This window comes from Salvelinus sp. IW2-2015, linkage group LG8 (assembly GCF_002910315.2).
Source record: "Salvelinus sp. IW2-2015 linkage group LG8, ASM291031v2, whole genome shotgun sequence".
Taxonomy (NCBI): domain Eukaryota; kingdom Metazoa; phylum Chordata; class Actinopteri; order Salmoniformes; family Salmonidae; genus Salvelinus; species Salvelinus sp. IW2-2015.
The window spans coordinates 41434310-41449583 of record NC_036848.1 but is presented as its reverse complement, the minus strand read 5'-3'; positions in this window follow the sequence as shown (position 1 = coordinate 41449583).

Below are 15274 nucleotides of genomic sequence, written 5' to 3'. Positions count from 1 at the left end.
AGAGAGAGAGAGAGAGAGAGAGAGAGAGAGAGAGAGAAGAGAGGCGAGAGAGGAAAGAAAGAAAGAAAGAGACTATCACAGTGTTAGACTGACAGAGGAGAACAGAGATCAGCTTTCTTTCATCCGGCCCGTCCCAAAAGTGTGTCCCTATGGATAGGAGCAGGGTTTTCGGAGAGGGGTAGAGTGAAAGGAAGAAAGAGGGTCGCGGCAAATGAAAGAGAGATGGTTTGCTGTCAGTTATAATGGGAAACGGAGAAAGAGATTGAGTGAGATGAGAGAGAAGGAGGGAGTTTAGGAGGGAGGAAGGAGGGAGATATCAGAGTGTGAAAGGAAAGGAGAGAAGAACATAATGATGGAGAGATGCGTAGTAGGCCGAGAAAGGAGAGTAAATACAGAATGGACAGAAGAGTGGTGTGAGAGAGGGAGAAAAGACAGTGGAGAAGGATGAGGCTAGTGAGGGTGGGGTAGGAGCCGGAGAGGTGGAGGATGAGTGCCGGGAGGGAGTAGAGGTAAGGCTGACAGGAGAAGAAAATGAGCGAGAGAAGGTGAGGCTGAGAATGAGGAAAAGGGTGAGAGGGTTAGGATGAGGAAGAGGATGACACAGAGAGAGAGAGAGAGAAGGAGAGAGAGAGAGAGAGAGAGAGAGAGAGAGAGAGAGAAGAGAGAGGGAGAGAGAAGAGAAAATGGAGGAGAAGGAGGTGGATGAGGAGAATGGGAAAGAGGTAAAGGGAGTGATGAGGTATGATAATGATAGGGGTGAGAAGGGAGGTGGTGGGTGTGAGAGGGGAGGAAATAGGATAGGGGTGTGGCGAGCACCCTGCAGACCAGGGAAATGAGAATAGCACTTTAATAGGCTAAAAAGACTGGGCTGTTAACTCTAACATTTTATTTTTTAACTCTGTCTCTCTCCCCCTCTCTGTCTTTATCTGCACTGTGCTCTCCTTCCTTTTTCTCTTATTCTCTCCCCTTTCTCATTCTGTCTTCTCATACTTTAACTCTCTCTCCCCTTTCTCCCTGTAAGTTCACATACCCTCTCTCTCTCTCCCTCCTTCAACTCCCTCCTCTCTCCATCTCTTCCTCTCCATCATCCTCCCCCTCTCTCCTTCCCTCCCTGGGTTTCCTTGGGGAGGTGTAATGTAGCTATTGGTGTCATCAGACGAGCGCAGTTATGGCTTCTAATGGCTTCTAAAGAACCATTCTACAGTTGCCACGGTGAAAGTGGCACAGCCGCCATCCCACATAACATCTGGTGGCCATCGACAGCCGTTGCTGTCCAACGGCAGTGAAAGCGACGGAAACAGCACAGACGATGACATCGCCCCCGGCCACAGAGAAGAGCTAATGGCGCGTGGATAAGGTCCACATGAGGATGAAATATAATGGTGATGATGAATAAAAAATAGAATAATATAGTAAAAGAAGAATACTTTTTATTAAATAATATTTATTGATTAAAGTGTGTGGGTGTGTTGCTTGAGTATGGGTGTGCTTCTACTCCTTGATGAGGGCTCAGGTATGTAATGTGAGTTCTGATTTCCAATTCATCTCTGTTATTTCCTAGTAAAGAGTATTGTTGTTCACCCTGTGTAGTCGCACGCATGCCGCGCTGCGGCGCACACACACACACACACCACACACACACACACACACAACCACACACACACCCACACAACACACACACACACACACACACACACACACACCACACACACCACACAACACACACACACACACACACACACCACACACACACACACCACACACCACCACACACCACACACACAACCAGATTGCCTTACCAAGAGTATCAATTGACTTAGAATGAGAGACATCCAAAGACATGTCAGTCCGCCAGCAGCAGATGAATGCTGTTAGATCTAGTCTGGTGAATATCTCTCTGGGCTATCAGGTGGATGTCCACTTTATTCAAGTTATTTTTTGTCCCAGGTGATTTCATATTCTATGTCATCTACCATAAGTAGGCCATTCCTTAAGCTTCCAGTTGCCCGCTATGGTGAATAAAAAAATTAAATGGCTATGGTGAATAAAAAAATTAAAGAATATCTAATTATATATTAAAGAGATTATAACAACAGTTTTATCTAAATAGACCTAGCTGTAGACCTGCGCTACAGTTGCGATAAAAATGTAAAAAGGCAATGTTCCGCTTCGAGGGGAACGCATTCACTGTAAACACTGCATATGGCGGCTCAATCAGAATGACCTATAAATGTCAAATCGCGCTACAGCACTGATCTGTCAGGGCTGCAGATGAATCAAGTCCTTCATCTGTCTGTGACGTCCTCAAAATGGATTTTGTCTTGTTCAAGCTTCAGTGTGTGTAGGAAGAGCTCCCTCTGGTGGCTTGTTGGGAGTGACCAGTGTTTATTGCTGTACCACAGACCTTGAGTCTCAGTACTGATCACACGGTGAATGGGTAGGCATTCCACCTGATCTTCCAAGACAGGTTATGTTGTGTTTGTAGCTCCGTCATGTAGTGTGTGGTATGTGTGGTGTCATCAACAGTCAGTTTGCATGTGGCCAGCAGGTCCAGTCTGGGTCGCAGAAAGAGTAAATAGATGGAGAGTAGTTTATCATGAACTCTTGGACTGTCCAGTCACCGAATTTGTGTGTGTGTGTCATTCCTATGTGTGGTTGTGCGTGCATTTGGTTAGTCACTAGCAGATGGACTCTGTGTGTGCGTGATATTATAGTTGATGTCGGAAGTTCATAACCTTAGCCAAATACATTTAAACTCAGTTTTTCCAATTCCTGACATTTAATCCTATAAAAATTCCCTGTCTTAGGTCAGTTAGGATCACCACTTTATTTTAAGAATGTGAAATGTCAGAATAATAGGTAGAGAGAATGATTTCTTTCAGCTTTTATTTCTTTCATCACATTCCAGTGGTCAGAAGTTTACATACACTCATTACTATTTGTAGAATTGCCTTTAAAATTGTTTAACTTGGGTCAAACGTTTCGTGTAGCCTTCCACAAGCTTCCCACAATAAGTTGGGTGATGTTGCCCATTCTCCTCACAGAACTGGTGTAACTGAGTCAGGTTTGCAGGCTCCTTGCCCGGCACACGCTTTTTCAGTTCTGCCCACAAATTTTCTATAGGATTGAGGTCAGGCTTTGTGATGGGCCAGAGAGAAATGAGGGAGGAGAAGGTGAGGCTGAGAATGGGAAAGAGGTAAGGGAGTGATGAGGTATGATAATGATAGGGGTGAGAGAGGGAGGTGGTGGGGTGAGAGAGGGAGGAGGAAATAGGAGTAGGGGTGTTGGCGAGCACCCTGCAGACCAGGGAAATGGCAGAATAGCACTTTAATAGGCTAGAAAAGACTGGGGGCTGTTAACTCTAACATTTTATTTTTTAACTCTGTCTCTCTCCCCCTCTCTGTCTTTATCTGCACTGTGCTCTCCTTCCTCATTTTCTCTTATTCTCTCCCCTTTCTCATTCTGTCTTCTCATACTTTAACTCTCTCTCCCCTTTCTCCCTGTAAGTTCACATACCCTCTCTCTCTCTCCCTCCTTCAACTCCCTCCCTCTCTCCATCTCTTCCTCTCCATCATCCTCCCTCTCTCTCTCCCTCCCTGGTTTTTCCTTGGAGGAGGTGTAATGGTAGCTATTTGAGTGTCATCAGASGAGCGCAGTTATGGCTTCTAATGGCTTCTAAAGCACCATTCCAGTTGCCACAGTGAACCTGGCACAGCCGCCATCCCACAATAACATCTGGTTGGCCATCGACAGCCGTTGCCGTGCCAACGGCAGCGAGAGCGACGGAACATCAGAAGACGATGACACCCCCCGGCCACAGAGAAGAGCTGATGATGCATGGGATATGGTCCACATGAGGAGGAAATATAATGGGGAGAATTATAATAATATAGTAAATAGAAGCATACTTTTTATTAAATAATATTTATTGTTATTAAAGTGTGTGGGTGTGTGTGCTTGAGTATGTGTGTGCTTCTACTCCTTGATGAGGGCTCAGGTATGCTAATGTGAGGTTCTGATTTCCAATTCATCTCTGTTATTTCCTAGGTAAAGAGTATTGTGTTCACCCTGTGTAGTCGCACGCATGCGCGCGCGCGCACACACACACACACACACACACACACACACACACACACACACACACACACACACACACACACACACACACCCACACCAACACACACACGCACACACACACACACACACACACACACACACACACACACACACACACACACACACACACACACACACACAACCAGATTGCCTTACCAAGAGTATCAATTGACTTAGAATGAAGAGACATCCCAAAGACATGTCAGTCCGCAGCAGCAGATGAATGCTAGTTAGAATCTAGTCTGGTGAATATCTCTCTGGGCTATCAGGTGGATGTCCACTTTTATTCAAGTTATTTTTTTGTCCCAGGTTGATTTCATATTCTATGTCATCTACCATAAGTAGGGCCATTCCTTAAGCTTCCAGTTGCCCGCTATGGTGAATAAAAAAATTAAATGGCTATGGTGAATAAAAAAATTAAAGAAATATCTAATTATATATTAAAGAGATTGATAACAACAGTTTTATCTAAATAGACCTAGCTGTAGACCTGCGCTACAGTGCGATAAAAATGTAAAAAAGGCAATGTTCCCGCTTTCGAGGAGAACGCATTCACTGTAAACACTGCATATGTCGGCTCAATCAGAAATGACCTATAAATGTCAATCGCGCTACAGCACTGATCTTCAGGGCTGCAGATTGAATCAAGTCCTTCATCTGTCTGTGACGTCCTCAAAATGGATTGTTGTCTTGTTCAAGCTTTCAGTGTGTGTAGGAAGAGCTCCCTCTGGTGGCCTTGTTGGGAGCTGACCAGTGTTTTATCTGCTGTACCACAGACCTTGAGTCTCAGTGACTGATCACACGGTTAAATGGGTAGGCATTCACCTGATCTGTCCAAGACAAGGTTATGGTTTGTGTTTGTAGCTCCGTCATGTAGTGTGTGGGTATGTGTGTGTGTCCATACATCAGTGTTTGCATGTGGCCAGCAGGTCCAGTCTGGGTCGCAGAAAGAGTAAATAGATGGAGGAGTAGTTTATCATGAACTCTTGGACTGTCCTCTCACCGAAGTTTGTGTGTGTGTGTCATTCCTATGTGTGTGTTGTGCGTGCATTTGGTTAGTCACTAGCAGATGGACTCTGTGTGTGCGTGTATATATAGTTGATGTCGGAAGTTTACATACACCTTAGCCAAATACATTTAAACTCAGTTTTTCACAATTCCTGACATTTAATCCTAGTAAAAATTCCCTGTCTTAGGTCAGTTAGGATCACCACTTTATTTTAAGAATGTGAAATGTCAGAATAATAGTAGAGAGAATGATTTCTTTCAGCTTTTATTTCTTTCATCACATTCCCAGTGGGTCAGAAGTTTACATACACTCAATTACTATTTGGTAGAATTGCCTTTAAAATTGTTTAACTTGGGTCAAACGTTTCGTGTAGCCTTCCACAAGCTTCCCACAATAAGTTGGGTGAATGTTGGCCCATTCCTCCTCACAGAACTGGTGTAACTGAGTCAGGTTTGCAGGCCTCCTTGCCCGGCACACGCTTTTTCAGTTCTGCCCACAAATTTTCTATAGGATTGAGGTCAGGGCTTTGTGATGGCCACTCCAATACCTTGACTTTGTTGTCCTTAAGCCATTTTGCCACAACTTTGGAAGTATGCTTGGGGTCATGTCCATTTTGAAGACCCATTTGCGACCAAGCTATAACTTCCTGACTGATGTCTTCAGATGTTGCTTCAATATATCCACATCATTTTCTAACCTCATGATGCCATCTATTTTGTGACGTGCACCAGCCCCTCCTGCAGCAAAGCACCCCCACAACATGATGCTGCTACCCCCGTGCTTCACGTTGGGATGGTGTTCTTCGGCTTGGGATGGTGTTCTTCGCCTCCCCCCTTTACCTCCAAACATAACGATGGTCATTACGGCCAAACAGTTCTATTTTTGTTTCATCAGACCAGAGTACATTTCTCCAAAAAGTACAATCTTGTCCCCATGTGCATTGCAAACCGTAGGTCTGGCTTTTTTATGGGCGGTTTTGAGCAGTGGCTTCTTCCTTGCTGAGCAGCCATTCAGGTTATGTCGATATAGGACTCGTTTTACTGTGGCTATAGATACTTTTGTACTTGTTTCCCTCCAGCATCTTCACAAGGTCCTTTGCTGTTGTTCTGGGATTGATTTGCACTATTTCACACCTAAGCCATTCATCTCTGGGAGACAGAACGCATTCCTTCCTGAGCGGTTATGACGGCTGCGTGGTCCCATGGTGTTTATACTTGCGTACTGTTGTTAGTACAGATGAACGTGGTACCTTCAGGCGTTTGGAAATTGCTCCCAAGGATGAACCAGACTTGTGGAGGTCTACAATTTATTTTCTGAGGTCTTGGCTGATTCTTTTGGAAATTCCCACGATGTCAAGCAAAGAGGCACTGAGTTTGAAGGTAGGCCTTGACATACTTTCCACAGTACACCTCCAATTGACTCAAATTATGTCAATTAGCCTATCAGAAGCTTCTAAAGCCATGACATCATTTCTGGAATTTTCCAAGCTGTTTTAAAGGCACAATCAACTTAATGTATGTAAACTTCTGACCCCACTGGAATTGTGATACAGTGAATTATAAGTGAAATAATCTGTCTGTAAACAATTGTTGAAAAAATGACTTGTGTCATGCCACAAGTAGATGTCCCTAACCGACTTGCCAAAACTATAGTTCGTTAACAAGAAATTGTGGAGTGGTTGAAAACTAGTTTTAATGACTCCAACCTAAGTGTATGTTAAACTTGCCGACTTCAACTGTGTGTGTGTGTGTGTGTGTGTGTGTGTGTGTGTGTGTGTGTGTGTGTGTGTGTGTGTGTGTGTGTGTGTGTGTGTGTGTGTGTGTGTGTGTGTGTGTGTAACTCGTCAGGGTGAGGGGTAACGGTGGTAGATTAGCTTGGTTGGTGATCACTGGGAGAAGGATTAGAAGGGTTAAGAATGGACACGTCTGTTTACTATCCAAAATACGCTTTAACCACACACATAGGGCCCTACTTTGATCAACAACTCCTTGTTGGTACACCAGGGGGAGAAAAGATGACGTTCATGATTAGTGCTCTCACTAAAATGAACAAACACATTTATGTTGCTCTCTCTCCACTCTCCCCTTCTTTCTTTCTCTCTGTCAACTTTTCCCCTTCCTCCCCTCTCTGAAATTCACATTTATTTCAAATTCATCCCTTTTTCCCTTTCTCTCCCCTCCTTTTTTCTCTCCTTCTCTCTATCTCTCTGTTTCCTTCTCTCACACACACATCCAACCTGACCCACAGAACTTGGAATCAGAGAGGTGTGTGTAACCATACTCTGCCCAGGCAGGTAAGGAGAGCTGCACTCGGGCCACTGCCACAGAGGCACGAGGTGGGCTCTGGTTACCCGACGCTCATTGCTGTGTGTGATGTGTGTGTGTGTGTGTGTGTGTGTGTGTGTGTGTGTGGTTGTGTGTGTTGTGTGTGTGTGTGTGTGTGTGTGTGTGTGTGTCTACGCATTGTTTCTGGTTACCTTGGCTTTGTCACTCCACCTCTCTCGTCAAGGCAAGAAGTAGAGAGCAGAATAAAGCGCAAAGCCAGATAAAGACAGGAGTACATACACAGCCGCCACGTCACCGAGAGACAGAGAGAAAGGAGGAGAGAGATACAAAGAAAGAGGGAAAGACTAAAGAGTACTAAAGCATGCGTTCCATCACCTTGCTGTAGCGTAAAGATGAAGGGTTTATGTTTGGGTGCTTAGGAGTTAGGGAAGGAAAAGGGTGTTGCGCCGCTCTAGGGCCTCACTGAGATCTCAGGGTGGAACCTTTTTAATCAAAAGATGTGCATATTTAAGGAACGTGCGGATCAAACTTGCTTCTGGTCAAGAAGGAAACTGGAATGTGAATAAAGGCAGAGGTGTGAAAGAAGAGGAGAAGAAAAACTAACGGAAGACAACGTGAGAGGCAGAAAGTGACAGAGTGGTAAAAAGAGAGGGAGAGAGATGAAGTGAATGAGAAGGTAAGGACCAACTACAATCCAAATGCAATCAAGCTCTCCAACACATGCTCTCTGATTACAACCTCATTGACGCCTGGCAAGCACATAATCCAAAAGCATACACTTTCTATTCAAACAGGCATAAAACATTCTTCCGAATTGATTTTATATTATTACCTACACCTCTACGTTCTTAAAATTAAGAAAATTGAAATGAGACATATGAGATTGTCTGATCACCATGCTTACTACTGGCAACTACACATTTCAGAATCTCCTAAAAGAGCTATAAGATGGCGTTTCAACGTTTCATTACTACACAATCCTACATTCTGTGATAAATTAGAAATGTAACTAAATGAATTCATAATGATCAGTAAAAATTCAGTTGATGACTTCTATGGGATGCCACCAAAGGTTTTCATAAAAATAATGCAACTGCATTTGCATCTGGGTTGAATAAACCACAAGTAGAGAAGATATCAGAATTAGAAATGTTGTTAACTGCATTAGAGTGTTCTCAATAAACACTTTTCTTTAGCTAATACTCTTTTCAAAGTCAAGATAGAACTTAATTTATTGATAAGACAGAGAGAAGAATTTGCAATCCATTGAGTTAGACTCAACCATTACTTCCATGGTGATCGTCCCAGTTCTTTATTGGCCAACAAGCTAAGCAGTAATGATCAATTAGCTGATATAGCCACTATTGAATCTGAAACAGTGGAATTACAGAACCCAAATGAAAGATTCTCCCTCTTCTATTAAGAACTGTACTCCTCTGATTGTAAATCCACACCAACCCAGACTAAGTCCTTTCTAAAATAATGAAGAACTCTTCTCTCAACAGATGAAGCTGCCTCACTGGGAGCCCAAATCTCTCTCAGTTAACTCAAACGGGCATTGGGTAACATAAATAAAATCATCAGGATTGGATGGTATTCCTCCTGAGGTCTATTTGACATTTGTGAATCAATTAGGTCCACTATTGCTCGAAATGATTAACACGGCCGTTCACAAAGGTTCATTTGGGAGAGATGTGAATGTAGCACTAATATAAAAGGTAAGGATGTCACCCAGTGTTCTCACTATCACCCTCTATCTTTCATAAACGCAAATAACACAGATATTCAACTTTTTCCAAAAAGTAATCCCGCCTTGACACTTACTTAGACAAATTGGACCACACGGACCAAAGCGGGTTTGTTAAAACACTTTTATCCTCGGATAACCTCCATTGACTATTACATATCTTAAATGCTTAGTCAGAAACAACAGATCCTTGGGCTGTTTTATCTCTCGATGCAGAAAAAGCTTTTAATAGAGTAAAATGGTCATATCTCTGGTATGTCTTGGAACATGGGAATTGGCTCCAATTTATTCATATGATTAAAATACTATATGCCAATCCCTGAACCATAGTTATAACAGGCAAATTCTGCTCAGCTCCGTTCATAATCACTAGAAGCAGCAGACAAGGCGATCCGATTTGTCCTTTGCGATTTTTATTATCCATGGAACCTCTGGCTCAAGAAATTCTTCAATCGAATGAAATAACATCAATTTCCCTCAAATCTACTGATCACTTCATCTTATTATACACAGGTGATATTTTACTATATCTAGACAATGTATTTCAATTGCTCCGAAACACATTGAAGATCACAGATAAATTAGGCTAATTAATCTAACCAAATCAGACCTACTGTCTCTCAACACCCCGATGGAGGACTCCGTCTCTATACTGCCAAGGCTGAATTTCTGTAGTTCAATGCTTCCCCTTCTGGCTATTGGGATAAAACTCATAGTGCAGTTTCAAAATGTACACTGCTCAAAAAAATAAAGGGAACACTTAAACAACACAATGTAACTCCAAGTCAATCACACTTCTGTGAAATCAAACTGTCCACTTAGGAAGCAACACTGATTGACAATAAATTTCACATGCTGTTGTGCAAATGGAATAGACAACAGGTGGAAATTATAGGCAATTAGCAAGACACCCCCAATAAAGGAGTGGTTCTGCAGGTGGTGACCACAGACCACTTCTCAGTTCCTATGCTTCCTGGCTGATGTTTTGGTCACTTTTGAATGCTGGCGGTGTTTTCACTCTAGTGGTAGCATGAGACGGAGTCTACAACCCACACAAGTGTCTCAGGTAGTGCAGCTCATCCAGGATGGCACATCAATGCGAGCTGTGGCAAAAAGGTTTGCTGTGTCTGTCAGCGTAGTGTCCAGAGCATGGAGGCGCTACCAGGAGACAGGCCAGTACATCAGGAGACGTGGAGGAGGCCGTAGGAGGGCAACAACCCAGCAGCAGGACCGCTACCTCCGCCTTTGTGCAAGGAGGAGCAGGAGGAGCACTGCCAGAGCCCTGCAAAATGACCTCCAGCAGGCCACAAATGTGCATGTGTCTGCTCAAACGGTCAGAAACAGACTCCATGAGGGTGGTATGAGGGCCCGACGTCCACAGGTGGGGGTTGTYCTTACAGCCCAACACCGTGCAGGACGTTTGGCATTTGCCAGAGAACACCAAGATTGGCAAATTCGCCACTGGCGCCCTGTGCTCTTCACAGATGAAAGCAGGTTCACACTGAGCACATGTGACAGACGTGACAGAGTCTGGAGACGCCGTGGAGAACGTTCTGCTGCCTGCAACATCCTCCAGCATGACCGGTTTGGCGGTGGGTCAGTCATGGTGTGGGGTGGCATTTCTTTGGGGGGCCGCACAGCCCTCCATGTGCTCGCCAGAGGTAGCCTGACTGCCGATAGGATGACACAGTGGCAGGATAAATTCATCCACACATTTGTTTCATCACAAAACCGGAGAGCAACCTCTGTCCATTGAAGTCCACAAAGCATATTGCATGTAACAAACAGTTACATGACCTGCAGCATGACCTGCAGGTTAATGTTTATTTTCGGGCTACTAAACAACGATTGATTTAGAACCACAGAGAGTTACCAAAAGTCACAGAGAAAACAGGAGCTTCCTCCACTATTCCATCACTATTTCAACTTCAACATTATCAAATCACCTCTGCTTAGTCTAATACAGTGACAACTGAAAGATACCAAAAACGATGTAATCCAATCAACATAAGCTAAATATGATGTGGTTGTCCATGGTTCTGATTTCTGTGTGTGTGTGTGTGCTTACATTCGTGCTAGTAGAAAAAACATGTTGACTCACCCTACTTGTATAGAAACGCTAATGCCATCCTCCTCTCTTTCATGTTGACAAAACGGTCTATGACTCTGTTATACAGTACACACTTTTAGTTTTTGCTGTCCTAGGCTACCTGGCTAAAATGCTTGCTCYCAAGCCTAACTTCCATACATAGGCAAAGATGAGCCAGCTAGTTAACATTAGCATGCTATGTCAAGCTACGTCTTGAACTTCCATCCTCTCAGGCCAGGGGCACAATGTATGAATTTATGGTTGGATCAGAATCGTCATTATAATCATTGCCCTGTACAGATAATTAAGTAAAACCACAATTCAAATCCCTATCTCTATCCAGGGCTAATTTAGGAAAGGGACAATTTTAGCTAGCTTGCTAGCCACCGGAGGACAACAACACGAGATGCAACAATTCAAGTTTTTCTGTCAATTATGTTTCACTCTTGATGTGATGTGATTGGTGTGAAGCCAAATCCAAACTGGCTTCTCTTAACATTTATTTTTGGTGCGCCAGGCCCATTCTCAGTTGAGCTCATTCAGTTTAGCTCAACGCTGATTGGCTATTATTTTATACTTTTTTTATCAAGGGAGGCCAAATACTCGCTGGCTTCCTTTGCATTCAATGCAATGGGCGGCAACAATGTCATACACTTTTTGACCTGACAGCATCAGATAGAAGGCTACACAGAGACAGAGGGGCACTGTTTCACTTGCTCAGATACATTCTCCGGTGAGATACTTTCAGGCACTTGCGAATTGAAGGACAATTATGAAACACAGAGAGACGAAAGATACATTATTTTATCTTTTAAAAAAACATTATAGGACAATTTTGGGGGGGGAGCCTGGCTTCCCTTGGCATCCATGAATACACACCACTGTTTTTAATGTCAATATCAAATCATTTCTGGGTAACAATTAAGTGCCTTACTGTAATAGATTTCCATTCAAATTGGCAAAATTAGCTTTTTAGCAAAAAACAATTTATCAAGCAAGAATATTGCTAGGAATGTCTGGGAGTGGTCTGAGTCGGGAGGGGGCAACTATAAACTAGCTGTAATTGGCAGAGAGATTTGGAACTCTTTGTTATTGTCACACCCTGACCTTAGAGATCCTTTAAATTCTCTATTTGGTAGGTCAGGGTGTGACTAGGGTGGGAAATCTATGTTTATATTTCTTTGTTGGCCGAGTATGGTTCCCAATCAGAGGCAGCTGTCTATCGTTGTCTCTGATTGGGGATCATACTTAGGCAGCCCTTTTTCCCACCTTCTGTTGTGGGATCTTGTCTTTGTTTGTTGCATGGGTTGCACTCCTAAGCTTTTTGTTCGTTGAGTTACGAGGAGTTAGCTCAACGAAGCAAGCACGAGAGGCAGCCCCCAAATTTTGGGGGGGGAACACGTGGAGATTGGCGGAGTCAGGGTTCAGACCTGAGCCAACTCCCCGTGCTTACCGTGGGGAGCGAGTGACCGGTCAAGCACTGTGTTATCCGGTTCTGCGCACCATGCCTTCAGTGCGTATCCACAGTCCGGTGCGCTCTGTGCAAGCTCCCCGCAGTTGCCGTGCTAGAGTGGGCATTCAGCCAGGACGGATTGTGCCGGCTCAGCGCTCCTGGCCTCCGGTGCGTCTCTTCGGCCCAGGATATCCTGCGCCAGCTCTACGCACGGTATCCCCAGTTCGCCAGCACAACCCAGTGTGGCCTGTGGCAGCTCCCCGCACTTGCCTTGCTACAGGGGGGATTCAGCCAGGACGCGTTGTGCCAGCTCTACGCTCCAGACCTCCAGTGCGCCTCCACGGCCCAGCATATCCTGCGCCGGCTCTACGCACTATGCCCCCAGTGCGCCTTCATAGCCCAGTGCGTCCCGTGCCAGCTCTCCACACTCACCGAGCTAAAGTGGGTATCCAGCCAGGACGCGTTGTGGCAGGTCCCCGCACCAGGCTTCCAGTACGTCTCCTCAGTCTGGTGAGACCTGTTCCGGCTCCACGTACGAAGCCTCCAGTGATGATCCATGGATCGAAGCCTCCAGTGGTGATCCATGGCACAAAGCCTCCAGTGATGATCCATGGCCCGGAGACTGTAGTGATGATCCATGGCACGACGCCTCCAGTGATAATCCATGGCCCGGAGCCTCTAGTGATAATCCATGGCACGAAGCCTCCAGTGATGATCCATAGCACGGAGCCTCCAGTGATGATCCATGGCACGAAGCCTCCAGTGATGATCCATGGTCCGGAGCCTGTATTGACGATCCATGGCAAGGAGCCTGCAGCGACGGTCCCCAGTCCGGAGTCTCCAGCGACGGTCCGCAGTCCAGAGTCTCCAGCGACGGTCCGCAGTCCAGAGTCTCCAGCGATGGTCCGCAGTCCAGAGTCTCCAGCGACGGTCCGCAGTCCAGAGCCTCCAGCGACGGTCACGCAGCTCCCAGAGTCCCAGCGACTGGTCCGATCCCAGAGCCTCCAGCGACTATCCACGGTCCGGTCCTCTGGCAACGATTCACGGTCCGGAGTCTCCGCAACGATCCACGGCCGGTTCCACAAAGCGGAGGATCAGCGTAGGACGGGGCTACGTCCGAACCGAGCCGCCACCGAGGGTAGATGCCACCCGGACCTCTCCTATAGGTTCAGGTTGCGGCCGGGAGCCCGCACATTGGGGGGTGGGGGTACTATCACTCCTGACCTTAAATCTTTTTGGTAGGTCAGGTGACGAATGGGAAATCTATGTTTATATTCTTGTTGGCCGAGTATGTCCCACAGAGCAGCTGTCTATCGTTGTCTCTGATTGGGATCATACTTGAGCAGCCTTTCCCACCTTCTGTGTGGATCTTGTCTTTTTTGTTGCATGGGTTGCACTCCTAAGCTTTTGTTCGTGAGGTTGTTAGTTGTTTTGGGGAACATTTTAATAAGAAAATGTACGCCTACCACGCTGCACTTCTTGTCTTCATTTAACGACGGACGTAACAGTTATGGCTATTAACCAGTTTACCCCATGGATTGTCACCATAGAAAGACGAAACTCCTGGCAAATATAAGTATTTTCAACCAGCAACTATCAAGAAATAACACACAAAAAATGTGACACTTACAGTGAGTTACATCAGCTGTCGTACATAGAATAAAACACAGGAAAAATTTATTTTGTCAGCACGGACCTTAAAACAAGTAAACTATGCTTTGTCCTTTATTGCTCACACAATACATTTGTCTCAAAATGAAAGTCAATGTACTGGAATTAAAATGGTATGCCACTCCAATAATTCACATAACCTAGAAATCTGAGGCCGCCTGTGACGGGTACGACTGACGACTGACTGGCTGACTGTTGGTGACTGGGTTACTGACGGGTACGACTGGTCACTAAGGCCAAGTTGGAGACTGGTCAGGAGATCAGTGGCTCAGTAATCTCAGATAAATGAACTGGGAGAGAAAGAACAGGAATTGGAAAAAGAGAGAGACTGGCGAGGAAAGAGAAGAGAAGGAGAGAAGAACAGAGGGGGAGCAAAGAAAGAGCGTACAAAGAAAAAAAAAAAAAAAAAAAAAAAAAAAAAAAAAAAAAAAAAAAAAAAAAAAAAAAAAAAAAAAAAAAAAAAAAAAAAAAAAAAAAAAAAAAAAAAAAAAAAAAAAAAAAAAAAAAAAAAAAAAAAAAAAAAAAAAAAAAAAACACAAAAAAAAAAAAAAAAAAAAAAAAAAAAAAAAAAAAGAAGAAGGAGAACAAGAGTCAAAGTAACGATGAGTAGAGGAAGACTTAAGAGAGGAGATAGAGAGGGGGAAAAAAGGCAATTGAGGAGAAAGGGGAGATCATCTGAAAACAATTGGAGAGAAGGGGAGAGGTGACTCACTGTTGGATGCGAGTATGTACCCGCGCAGCTAAATCGATAGGAAACCGAGAAAAAAACAGGAGCCCGAAATGACAAATACAAAAGAGAAAAAGACGAAAAGATCCTCACACACCAGAGAGAAGACGAATGGAGAGAGACGAGAAGGGAGGAGAAACAGAAGAAGAAGAGAGAATTTGAAAAGGAAAACGTGTA